General features: G+C 41.3%; 1 protein-coding gene across 8 annotated transcripts in view; it reads left to right on the forward strand.

Moving 5' to 3' along the window:
- Positions 1-4031: 4031 nt before the first annotated feature.
- The window catches only part of STK33 (serine/threonine kinase 33), a 177498-nt gene continuing 168011 nt past the window's right edge, over positions 4032-13518 (forward strand). For 4 of the 8 annotated variants that reach the window (XM_049650646.1, XM_049650637.1, XM_049650650.1 and 1 more), the window contains exon 1: positions 4188-4379. The gene's annotated coding sequence lies outside the window, so the exon portion shown is untranslated. Of the gene's footprint in view, positions 4113-4186; positions 4380-7613; positions 7649-13518 lie in introns of those variants that run through there. The other 4 variants (XM_049650677.1, XM_049650684.1, XM_049650659.1 and 1 more) reach the window with 3 other exon arrangements.

The following is a 13518-nucleotide window of genomic DNA, read 5'->3' on the forward strand; positions in this document are numbered from 1 at the left end:
TTATTTTTGTCAAGGTAGGAGAAGAGAAAAAATAGAAAGACTTGCATAAATTTGTAGAGCCTACCAGAATCAAAGATAGAGCTCATTAGGAAAAAGTTACATTTTTCAAAGACATGTCCCCATTCAAAAAATTGTAATATAACACATAATTATAGATCAGAAAAATTAGAGTGGTTTTTTGTGATGTTGAGTGTCTCAGAAATCTTTTGAATGACAGAGATACATTTTAATGAATGCATAAAGCAATTATTCTTTACTTAAGAAAACTCAAGTCCATTCCTTCCCCCCAAATTTTGGTATTGTTACTGATAGGGTAAACAAACCCTGGAACAAACTGTACTAATTGCTTCTATGTTTTGTTATAGTGACAAACTTTAATTCCCATCTCTCTCCCTTAAATGTCAAGCAACTTGATATTGCACTGTAACAATGACATTACCACATGGGGTGTTTAAATAAACAGCATACAACACTTGTATGCCAGCAGTGACATTAATAATTATGGGAACAGAATGAGAGAAGATTGTTGTATAGTAATGGCCCCTGCAAAAGATTGAGTTTGTCATGTTGGTGGTCATGGTGTTGCAATCTATTACCTCACTGAGATTCAATGACTCCAGCTATGGTAACTACCCATAATATTTAATGTAGCTGCCTTGAGTCACTGGAAAACTTCAAAAATTTTTTTTCTAAGGCATTTACATCAAGTGTTCCCAGGAAAACCCTATGCCCCTAGGTGCATATTTTAGGGAGTTGTGTTTTACTTCTTTGTGTAGTTTCTGATTCCTCTTTACAAATGTTAGTGATATTTGTGTACTAGAAATGAATATTTGTCTATTTGTCAGCCTACCTATCTACCTATTTATTCATCTATATTTCACCATGTTCTACAAAGCCTGTCTTCCTTCCTTCCTTCCTTCCTTCCTTCCTTCCTTCCTTCCTTCCCTCCTTCTTGTTTCCTTTCATTCATTCATTTACTAATGCCATGATTTTTTATTAAATAGCTATTAAGTTCCAGGGACTGTTCCAGGCACTGGGAACAAGCAATGAACAGCGAGGCTGGAGCCTAACTTCTGCTGAGGAAAGAAAGAAAATAAACAGGTTTGTTTTAGGTGGTAAGTGCCCTAAGACAACAAAGCAGGCAAAGTGATAGACTGTGGAGTGGCACTACTTTAGATACAGGGATCAGGGGAGGCTTCTCTGAGGAGGTGGCAAGTGAGCAGAGACCTGAATGATGAAAAAGAACCAGCCTTGGGGAGGTATGGGGGCACAACATTGTAGATAAAGGAAACAGTAAGTGCAAGTTATTTGAAGCAGTTTAAAATAATACAGTCCATACAATGAAAGGCTGCAAAAAGATGAAAGTAGAAATGAGGGAAAACGGAAGAGAGAGAACAGGAGAACGTTGTATTGCTGGTGTGCAAGCCATAGAGTTCGGCAAAGTTATGAAAGTTGAGTTGCAACTTTGGTTCCTATCTTCCTGGAAACCAAGGTGAAAAGGGAAACACGATCGGTTTCATGGTATGTCTTCTTCATAAGGAAAAGAAGTGTCAGTTTTTCAAGGGGAAAAAGATGATTTTTTTGGCACTTAGGATGGAAATACACTTCTTGTGTGGACCTTTCTATAGTAGGCCATTCTATACGGGGCACAGAATGATTGTATTTGTCATCAGCTTTAGGATAATTTGTTACAACAGCCATAAAACTAGTATAATTAGATCTATTAAGGATGCAGTAACAGAAACTTGGTCACTTAAACTACCTTAAGCAAAGGAGAGCACTTTATTATAGAGATTTGAAATATTCCATGAAATTCTAGGAATGTAGCTCATTTCAGGAAATACTAGGATTAGGGATAGGAAGCTGTCAGAACTCTTTTGGTCTCTTCTCTTGTCTCTTTGTGGATCTTTTTCATCCTTCCTATTCTCTTCACATTTTTCCTGCAGCCTGGTCTTCTGCATTTCTACAGGCCATGTGGTGGGAAGCATGTCTATGGACAGCAACTGATTTTCCATGTTTCTATGTTAGCTACCTAGAGAAAGACTGAAATCTCTCAGTCCTAATTCCAAATTCCTGGGAGAGAGATATGATTGGCTCAGCTTGAGTCAGCTAACTACTATAGGAGCAACTGACTGTAGTCTGGTGGCCTAGTTACCTTGTCTGAGGATCCAAGGCTAGTTTCCAGAAAAAGACATCTGTTCTGCTGTTTTTAAAATACACTCATGTAGGGGTCAAGAAACCGTTTAATGGGTTTAAACCAACATTAAAAAGAGATAAAAATATCGGTGCATAGCATGTGGTATGGGTAATATTTTATAAAATTTGTTTCAGTTATTAAAGGTATAGGTCCATGTGTATTGGGTGATAACACATATTTCTTTGGGTGGATTATGGTCTAAAAAGTTTGCAGAACCCTAAAATTGGCAATCTGGTAGGATTCTGTTACAGAGATGTAATAAACAGCATTCTAAAATAATGTATTTTTTTAATAGCATTTTTCAATATAATCAGATGGCATAAGGATAAAGCATGACTTGGTACAGACAATTTTGCAAGGGTGAAGACAGTGGTCTTTGTCTGTCTTCTTTCAGGCTAAAATATAGCTAGTGGTGTGTCCAACCTGGCTTTGTATCATGGTCACTTGAGGACCTCTTAAAAATGATTTTAATGGGATCTGTCAAATCGGGATTCCTATAAGTGTAACCTGTGAATCTGTATTTAAACACAAAATGAAGCAAAACAAACAGATGTCTCTGATAGGTAGTCAGGTTTGGGACTTGCTAACCCCGAAACTATATAAGCCAGAGACTATATAACCCAGAGGGGTCATCTCCATACCTTTTAAACAATTCTCCCTAACTGCAGTTTCTCTCAACTGGGCTTTTCATAGGCATTAGGAAGTGAACAATTTGAATTTATTTCTTGGTAAGGATCTGGAATGTAAGGCTTCATAGCTGCCGATTAAAGGCAAATAAACCCGTACACTTCACAGTTCAGTGAAGCAGATGGCAAAGTTCATCTCCTTTTGTTGGACTTTGTGGCACTAACGCTCATGCTTGGATGGGGCAGTGTTGAGGGGGAGGGGCAAAGGGGAAATTCTTGCAGGCTATTCCACATCCTTTTTGTACAATAGTTCTGTATTTCTCCGGAACAAAGTCTGGCCAAGACCCCAAAATTCTACAGTTCAGGATATGGCAGGGATTGTTTGCGCTTGGAAAATTTGCAAAACTGACGTCATTTTGAGTTTTCTGATGAACCAGACAGCGTGAACCAGTTGCCCAGGGTACCCCCCCCCCCCAGGTTCTAAGCAATAAAATGAATGGACCTGCTGTACCAAGTTATTGGCTATTAATCAACTGAATTTTAGAGGATATCTGACTGAAATAATTAGGCCAGTATTAGCAGAGTTGCATTTCATCTCCACAGCTGCTCTAGAGCAGGACCCTTGTTCACAGAAGCCATTCCTAAAGCAGGTCAAGAAATACATTAGTACAGCTGGAACCCATTATTTCTAGCCACTATTGCAGGGGGCCTGCTTTCAGATGGTTCCACTGAGGTTTGTGGCTAAAACTTATTTCTGGGAATTATCATCTTGTCTGTGAGCGGCGTTCGCGGCCCCTCTGAGGGGACACACACCCTTCACCCAGGCCTCCGCGCAGCGCTGACAACGGGTTCATGTTTCCGGGTTTGGGGACCAGCTCCGCACACACCGCCGGGCGATACGTGCGGTTCCGGCCGCCACTGGCTGGCCGCTGCCTCCCGCGCTCTGCCTGGGAATACCCGCTGGGCATCGCCTCGGTACCGCGCTGGCACTGTTAGCGGGCTTTCATTACGTGTGAGGTGCGGCTGCTTCTCTGTCCCCGAGCCAGGGTTCTCTGGCCCGCCTCTGGGAGGGCTGCTCGCGGGGCCCGCTGGCGCCTCCTCGCCCGCCCAGCCGCGGGGCGAAGGGGCTTCGCTGCAGCAGACGCGCCGTGTCCCCGCGCGGCCCCCGTCCACCTCCCCGCGGCCTCGCCGCCGGCCGAAAAGTTTCTCCAGGGGCGGAATTCCGGGCTCGGCGACCCCCAGAGCCGAGGGTGCGCGCCCCTGGGTGGCCGGCCGGCCCGCAAAGCCTGGTGAGTTCCCCACCCCCCAGACGCCGCGCCCCAGGGCCCCGGCCGTTGCTGTGGCAACGCGCAGGCAAACCGGCCGCAGGGCCTCCCGCTGCGGGCGGGCCCGCCTCCCCTCTCAGTGTCTCCGGGGGCCCAGCCGTTGGGACCTCCTATACCCCGGGTCTGGTGTTCGGGGTGATCCCGGTCTGCCCAGTTTCAGCTCCACTTTCTCACCTCCACCCATCCTGAGACCTGACCCCTTTTGGAAGTTTAAAGTGAACTTACTGTAGGGTAAGTGTGATTTGGAAAAAAGAACACATCCTTAAAATTTGAATTTGCGGGCTCCCTACCCCCACCCCCATTTCTCTCTTTTTTAATCTCCTAGCGCTTGGCTCCTAGTAGGGCCTCAATATGGGGGACTTCTTACAGCACTTGATGCAGTCCCTTGCACACAGTGGTTGCAATCCGAGGAGCTTGTATGGCCTTAGAGCAGCCCCTGACTGGCCACGTGGATAGGAAACTTAAGCACTCTTCTCTCTTTCCTCATCTGTCAATGCAGATTGTAATTTCTCACAAAGTTGTGGGCTCGAAGGAGCTTGTGTGTGAAACTGCTTCGTGAACCGTGAATGTAAAGCACTTGGGAATTAGTCGTAAGGGATATTTGCATGCTGCAAGTGGTTTGATACTCCTGGTTCCACAGCACCAGCTAAGACAGACCTTTTTGGTCCGCCCACCAAACAGCTCCAATGTCCAACCAGAAAATAGGGTTGTCATGCATTGGAGGAGGGCTCTGTGAATGGAAAAAGAAACACCAACACATTTTGAACCTAAACTTCCTGCTTGTATTATTATGCACTCCTCCTTCCCCTCCTCCTCCAGCCTTCCCATTACAACCCGTATGCAGATATTTCGTTTCACACATTTAAATCTCTAGCCCAACATTGAAATCTAGAGATTTAAATCTCTAGCGTTTCTATCTCAATGAATCACACCATCATCCCTCCTGTTTGCAAGCCAGAAATGTTGGACTCCTTCTTCACACCTGCCACTCCCTCCCCTTCCATCTCTAAATTATCATCAAACCAATGATTATCTGTTCATTTTATCCTCAAATCAGTGTCAACGCATCCACTTATTTCAGTCCCTACCACTGGTACCCTACACCAGGCTACCATTATCTCTTGCCTGGTCTCCTATAGTAGCCTCTTAACTAGTCCAAAGGTATTCATCCTGCCCTGTTCATGTTCCTATCTGTTCTTTGCACTGCAGCAGGAGTAATCTTTTAAAAGTTAAAATTTGATTATGATACCTCTTTTCTCCTCCATCATCCCCTGCTTAAAATCCATCATGACTTTTGTTCTTAGGATAAAGATACAATTTCTTACTATGGCCCACAAATTGGGTGGCTGTATACTTTAACATCCAGATCAAGATAGTTTTGAGAGTAAAAGACAGTGCTATTATTTACACTGGGACTGTTCCCTAGCATTCCGGGGCAAATGGTTACTCTACCTGTAAGGCCCTGTGGCACCTTCCTCTTCTCCAGCCGGATCTTACACTAGGCTCTGCTGGTTCTCTGTGTTCCAATTACACTGGTTCTTTTTCAGTCCTTTGTCACCATTTTCCCTCCTACTAAGGGCCTTTTCACGTGATCTTCTCCCTGCCAGGTATGCTCTTCCCTCTTCTCTTTAGTCTGGTTAACTCTTGCTCATCCTTCGCATCTTAGACCAAATAGTTTCCCCTGGGAAAACTGCCTCTGACCACTCCATCTAGGACAGACCCCCTTCGGGTATAGGCTCTTCTGACACCGTCTCTCTCCTTGCATTTATCACAACTGCAATTTTATTTGTCTGTGTGACTGGCACATAGGATGTAGTTAATAAATACTTGAATGTCTGACTTACAAGCATTTTCCAATGTCATTAGTCTCTGAAAACGCCACATTGTGGTTAACAGCACAGACTGCAGAGGTACACAGATGGGATGCTTGGATTTGAATTTCAGCTCCCCCACAATTCCTTATTTGAAACCTGTGGGGCTAGTTGTGTTTTAAAGTTGAGAGTGTGTCTGACTATAGAAACACAACATGGTGTGTATACTGTATGACTTTTAAGTGGGGTCTAGGGCAGTACCGTGTAATCAAACACATTACTTTTTCTTTAGTGAGATGACGTCACTCTAAGTGGGATAAAGGCTGTACATAGTTTTGCATCAGTTCAGGTCAAGTTTTGCCAAAAAATCAGTTTGCTACAAATTTATGAGAATCCTTTTTGGATTTTAGGATTTCATGTGAGTCTGTCCCAGCATAACCTTTAGGTAATCACTTAACTTCTCTGTGCCTGAGATTCCTCAACGGTAAAATGAGGAGGCTTATAGCATCTACCTACCTCACACGTTCTGTTTGTGTTTTTGTGAGGAATACATGTGTTAATACGAGTTGGCTTTTGGACAATGTGGGGTTTAGGGGCACCGATCCCCCAACACAGTTGGAAATCCATATACAGCTTTTGGCTCCCCCAAGTGTAACTACGAATAGCCTACAATTGATCAGAGGCCTTACCGATAACACAAACAGCACATACTTTGTATGTTAGATGTATTAGATACTGTATTCTTACAACAAAGCAAGCTGGAGAAAATGTTATTAATAAAATCATAAGGAGAGAAAATACATCTATAGCATTGTACCATATTGGAAAAGATCCACATGTAAGTGGATCCGCACAGTTCAAACCTGTGTTGTTCAAAGGTCGGCTGTACATGTTGCTGGCTTAGAACAGTGAATGGTCTTTCATCATTGCTATAGTAGGGTCAGCTCTTATTATATCATTTTATTAGCTTCATTACAATCCACATTGTGTATTAACTGTAATTTATTTGCAATTTACTTATTGTTGGATATTTATATTGCAAGTACAAAAATGAAGAGATGAACGTCTTTATATTTAAATCTTTTGACTAGATTTTTGATAACTGATTAAGATCAGTTCCTAAAAATGCAATTACAATCAAAGCACAGGATCATTGGGACTACTCTTGAAACATATGGCTGCCTTCAGAAAGATTATACCAGTTTACCATCCTACCATCAGTTTTGTGATGCCTGTGTTAGCATTATTATTTTTAAAAAATCTTTGCTAATTTCACAGATAAAAATAGTACCTCCTCATTTTAACTCAGATCTTTCATTATTGAGGTTTTAAGCATTAAAAAATCTCATTGTTAGCTATTAGGTATTTCTTTTCTGTGAATTACCTGCACAGACTCTATGATGGCTTTTATATCGGAGCCTCAGTTTTTAAAAATCAATGGTTTGTTTGATTTCTGCTTCCAGCAGTCCAAGCAGGAGCCAGTATGCTGGGCTTTGGCTGGAATTAGTTGGATAGGTATCCGTGGAGCCTGGGGCGAGTTGTAACTTGCCCGCAAGCTACAGAGCTAAGTGGAAAGCAGTGTTTCAGAGGCTGCGTCTCGGGGAAAATCTGAAATCAAGACCAGGCTGACCGTGTGTTTATCTGAATCTTCAGTCTAACAGGACTTGGAAGAAAGAGGGCTTGCAGGAGGTAGGAGGCAAAGGACCGAGGCAGAAAGAGGTGGAATGATTCTAAAAGACGGGGGAGAGAGAAACTGTAACCTCTTTTTCATAGGGACAATGTAATTTATTGTATGGATGAAGAGGGGGTATGCTGGGGGTACTGTCTTGGCCAGACACTGATTTGTGGGGACTCTTGATAGAATAAGGACATTAACCCTTCTTTGTCATATGGGACCATCCCCTCACAATTGCCATTTCGCTTAATTTATGATGGTTTTTTATTTCTAGAATTGAAATAATTCTGTGTTTTCTACCTATTACTCTTTTCCTTTTTGATTCATTACCTTTATGCTTAGAAAGTACTTTCCATGCAGAGACCAAATAACTGTCTGCATTTTCTTTAAAAATGCTAGTTTGTGATGTCAGCCCATCAAGGAAGAGTTAATGGAAGTGAGTAAAAGAGAGTTGAGTAGTGTGATTTCCAACCAAAATCTAAAAGATGCTGATACAAAGGGATGTCCTTGTGTCATCTTCACGTCCCCTTGAAGATAGAGCTTACGTGCTCCAAGCGCGCTTTGAGGAAGACTTTTTCTGACGGGGTCTGTCACGCTTTGTGAACTTGTACAGTGGATCCTTAGACACTTTTGGAAGTGTCCTGAGAGGAGAAGATGTGATCTCTGAAGCTTCTTTCTACTTCTTTTGTCCTATATATGATCCTATTTAGTATTTCAAGCACTCACAGTTGTTAGATACTGCGAGATGATTTCCCTGTTTTTAAAAGAGGCTTAAGAAAAGGAAAATGTAATGTAATATTAATTGCTGACCTTCTGGCACTGGTAAATTAGTACGTTTCAAGATGTGCTTCAAAAAGAATTTTCCTTCCTGCTGAGGTCCAGTATGGATCAATGAGGCAAATTGTGTTTTGCTCGGATCTGTCTTAGTGTTCCAGAATGTAAAGAGTGGACAACTTACTGTTAAGCCTTATTGATATATTCTTTCTTAGTTTGTTAACTAAAATGAATTGTGGAGTATGAGAAACTAATCACCTCACAAACTCATGCAGTTTTGTCAACCTGAAGTTTTTGTTTGTTTGTTTGTTTGTTTGTTTTTGACCTGAAGTTCTTTTATTTCCAGAAAGGTTTATTTATTTTTAATTTTTTAACTGTTTATTTTTGAGAGAGAGAGAGAGAGAGACAGAGTGTGAGTGGGGGAGGGGAAGAGAGAGAGGGAGACAGAATTGAAGCAGGCTCCAGGCTCTGAGCTATCAGCACAGAGCCTGATATGGGACTTGAACTCATGAACTGGGAGATCATGACCTGAACCGAAGTGGGATGCTTAACTGACTGAGCCACCCAGGTGCCCCTATTTTAGAAAGATTTATTGAGTGAGGGGCAGTGACTTTTATAATTAATCAGAATATCTTTTCTACTTATAATGGACTAATTATCTTTCTTAATAGCCATTGATGTGTCAGTTTGAATGCCAGTGAGAATGTGCTATTACATTACAAAAAGAAAGAGCTTTCTATTGACTAAGATAAGTTAATTTAGAAATGCTGTTACCATTTGCCTTAATTTTTGATCTAAAGTATTTAGTAAACATTATCAACTATTATAAACATTCATCCAACAAATATTTATTGGGTACATATGATGTTCCAGGCACAGTTCTAGAATACTGTGTTGTTTTTCACTTGTACAAAGTTTGCTTGTGATTCAATATTCTTTTTTTAATTAAAAAAATTTTTTTAATGTTTATTTTTGAGAGAGAGAGAGAGACAGAGCACAAGCAGGGGAGGTCAGAGACAGAGGGAGACACAGAATCTGAAGGAGGCTCCAGCTCTGGGCTGTCAGCACAGAGCCCAATGCGGGCTTGAACTCAAGAACCGTGAGATCATAACCTGAGCTGAAGTCGGACACTTAAGCAACTGAGCCACCCAGGTGCCCCTGTGATTCAGTATTCTTCACATGAGCTGTACTTATTTGGAAAAAATTGGTCATTTGGACTCACACATTCATTCAGGGAATCTAAGAAAAGCCTTATGGAAAATGTTCATCCAGTCTCTTAAGGTTGAGATGCTGGTAATTGAAAGTTCTACTCTGTTACTTTGTTGTTATCGTGGTGGAATGCTCACTGGCAGCGACAGAGCTTGCTGGGAGAGAAACCATTTACCATTTACCAAAGGCAGTGCGTCTGAGGCTCAGGTTCTTATACCCGAATTCTTTCAAGTCTGTTTGCGGTTAGCAGATCTAACATAGAGGCTCTTCTATCTGCTCTTGGGAGCTCAGCTTGCAATCAGCTGAGATACCAGGAAGAAAGCAAATATTTATCCTTGGGCGTTTTTTCACGGAAATCAAATTAATTTTTCCTCTCAACCTTCTTTATGTTGGTGTTCAGTTTATGACAATAAAATTCAATGCTTTTCATATTTGTTATTATGAAAGCAAATACCAATGTACAGCGGTGCTTTTCAAGTTAACTTAATTGCTTTTCTGTTATAGCTCTTTGATGGTACATATGTTATGTACACTTAGCTCATTTTTCATAGTTGTGCCTTTTTTATTGAGATATAATTAACATAGTATAAAATTCACCCTTTTAAAGTGTACAGTCAAGTTTTTAGGATATCACTAGGGTTTGCAGTCATCACCACTATCTAATTCCAGAATGTTTTATCACCTTAAAAGAGAAATCCCACATCCATTAGCAGTCAACCTCCAACTCCCCGCCCCCAGCACCTGACAAACACTAACCTACTTCAGTAATCTACCTTCTGTCTCTGTAGATTTGCCTATTATATAAATGGAGCCATACAATATGAGGCCTTTTGCATTTGGTTTCCCTCAGTTAGCACAATGTTTTTCAGAATCGCTTCTATTGTAGTATGTGTTAGTACTTCATTCCTTTTGATGACCAAGTAAAATTCCGTTAAATAGATATACCACCTTTTGTGTATACATCAGTAGGTGGCCATTTGTGGTGTTTCTAGTTTTGGCTATCAGGAATCTAGCTGCTATGAATATTTGCATATGAGTTTTTATGTGAACATATGTTTTCATTTCTCCTGAGTATATACCTGAAAGTGAAAATGCTGGTTGTACAGTAACTGTATGTTTAACTCTTTGAAGAGTGTCAAAGTGTTTTCTAAAGTGGCTGCACCATTTTACATTCCCACCAGAAATGTGTAAGTGCTCTCATGTCTCCATATAATCATCAATGCTTGTTTCTTGTCTTTTTGATTATTGCCATCCTAATAGGTGTGGAGAGGTATGTCATTATATTTTGATTTGCATTGTCCTGATGACTGATGATGTTGAAATCTTTTCATGTGTTTATTGCAATTTGTATATCTTCTTTGAAGAAATATGTATTTAAATCCTTTGCTTTTTTTTATTTGGATTATCTTTAAACATTTTTTTATTACATTTATTTATTTTTGAGATACAGGGTGAGACAGAGCACGAGTGGGGGAGGGGCGGAGAGAGAAGGAGACACAGAATCCAAAGCAAGCTCCAGGTTCCGAGCAAGCATTCAGCACAGAGCCCAATGCGGGGCCCGAACCCACAAACCATGAGATCATGACCTGAGCCTAAGTCGGACACTTAACCTAAGACTGAGCCACCAAGGCGCCCCGGATTATCTTTTTTTAAAATATTTATTTTTGAGAGAGAGAGAGAGAGAGAGAGGCAGAGAGAGAGGGAGACAAAGAATCTGAAGCAGGCTCCAGGCTCTGAGCTGTCCGCCCAGAGCCTGATGCGGGGCTTGGACTCATGAACCATGAGATGAAGACCTGAGCCAAGTCAGTCCCTCAACTGACTGAGCCACCCAGGCGCCCCTGGATTGTCTTTTTATTGTTTAGTTGAAAGAGTTCTTTATATATTCTGATATTCTGAATACTAGACCCTTATCAGATAGATATTTTACAAATATTTTCTCTCATTATGTAGATTGTCTTTTTACTTTCTTGGTAGTGGCCTTTGAGGAACAAAAGCTTTTAATTTTATGAAGTCTAGTTTGTCTATTTTTTCTTTGGTTGTTTGGCTTTAGATGTCCTATCTGAAAAACTGTTGCCTAACTCAAGGTCACAAAGATTTACCTGTATGTTTTCTCTTAGGATTTTTGTAGTTTTAGCTCTTACATTGAAGTCTTTGATCCATTTTGAGTTCATTTTTGTATATGTGTGAGGTAGGTGTCCAGATCCATTTCTTTTGTGTGTGGATATCCAGTTGTCCCAGCACCATTTGTTGTACACCTCACTTTATTTGTCAACTGGTGAGTCATATTTTGGGGAAACAGAATTTGGCTGATTTCTTGTCATCTCAATTAGATGCCACCATTCTACACACTGAACATTCCAGGCAAAGGAGCATCTGTACTGCTAGCTAGGAGCTAGGACTTTGGCTCCAGTTTTCTGTGTAGTCTTATAGCTTGGTGAATTGGCATGTAGGTGATAGAAGCTTCAGGCCTGCTTCCCTCTCTAATCTACCTTAAGGCCTCTAAGTGGACCTATGTGGCTGCCTCCTGGCCGTCTTTACTCTGAATTATAGCCTGATTCTCATTTGACCTCTGGGGAAAGGAGAAGAGTCAAGGAGAAGTTGCTTCCTCCTTTCTTTAGAAAGGCCCTAAAATTACCCTTTTAGCCTCATGGGAGGAACAGAAGAGCCCTGTGAACCTTTCCCCAAAGAAAAGGGGGTGATACTCAAACAGAGCTTTTCACCTGTTTGTGCCTCCCCTTGAAAGCTCTTTTCTCTGCAGTTATGACCTAATTGAGACTTGGCTGATTTCAGAACTCCTTTTCCTTGGAATGGAATGATAAGGAAGGGAGCTTTGGGTTCCTCCAAGAGATTCAAGTGGTAATGTGGAAAAAGCTTAGGATTGGGGTCAGGCTCACCCGAGTTCAGATTTTGGTTCTCTACATCTCTCTGTCTTGGGTTTCTTTATCTATAAAATAGGCTTTGTAATCCAATTTCCAAGGATGGTTTTGAAAAACAAAGTGTCATATGTAAAGTACCTAACAGATTTAGAGCCCCCAAGGAAACACTGGTTTCCTTTCTCCTCTTCCAAATTTTCTGGGAAATTTGTATAAATCTGTAGAAATACATTTAAAAAAAAAACTCCATAGTATCTTAGAGTTAGTTGGAAGGGACCTTTATATTATGACTATAATACTTTGTTGAGGGGCGTCTGGGTGGTTCAGTCGGTTAAGCGTCTGACTTCGGCTCAGGTCATGATCTGATTTGAGTTCATGAGTTCAAGCCCTGCGTTGGGCTCTGTGCTGATAGCTCAGAGCCTGGATCCTGCTTCAGATTCTGTGTATCCCTCTCTCTGCCCCTCCCCTGGTCATGCTTTATCTCTCTCTCTCTCTCAAAAATAAAGAAACATTAAAAAAAATTAAAAAAATATTTTGTTGAATCTGTCAGAGAGCCCTTTTCATGTTTATCTACTGGATTTAGTTAGTATTGATCACTTACCATACTTCAGGCACTGTTCTCCACATGTGTGTCATTAGTCAGTGGAGGAGAGATGACAGACATCCATGACAGAAAGCCTGATGTGTGGCTGTCACTTCACGCATCCTCCCTTCTCCCGTTTGATTCATTCACTTGGTAAGTTATGAGCCAGATGCTATTGTAGATTCTTGGTATACAGAGATACACTCTTTGAGCTCATGGTCTCTTGTGGAGGGAAGTAAACCAAGAAATTACAAACCAAGAAATTACAAAGCTACAAAGGTGCTCTGGGAGTTGGAAGAAAGCACTCCCCAGTCTGCCTGGGCAAGTCAAGGAAGGATGAGGCAAAGAGGAAAGGAGTCTGAGGCAGGAGGACAGAAGGCCCGCAGGCCTGGAGGTGGGAGACAGTATTCTTTTTTTTTTTTTTTTTTTTTTTTTTTTTTTTTTT

Source organism: Panthera uncia, chromosome D1, assembly GCF_023721935.1.
Source record: "Panthera uncia isolate 11264 chromosome D1, Puncia_PCG_1.0, whole genome shotgun sequence".
Taxonomy (NCBI): domain Eukaryota; kingdom Metazoa; phylum Chordata; class Mammalia; order Carnivora; family Felidae; genus Panthera; species Panthera uncia.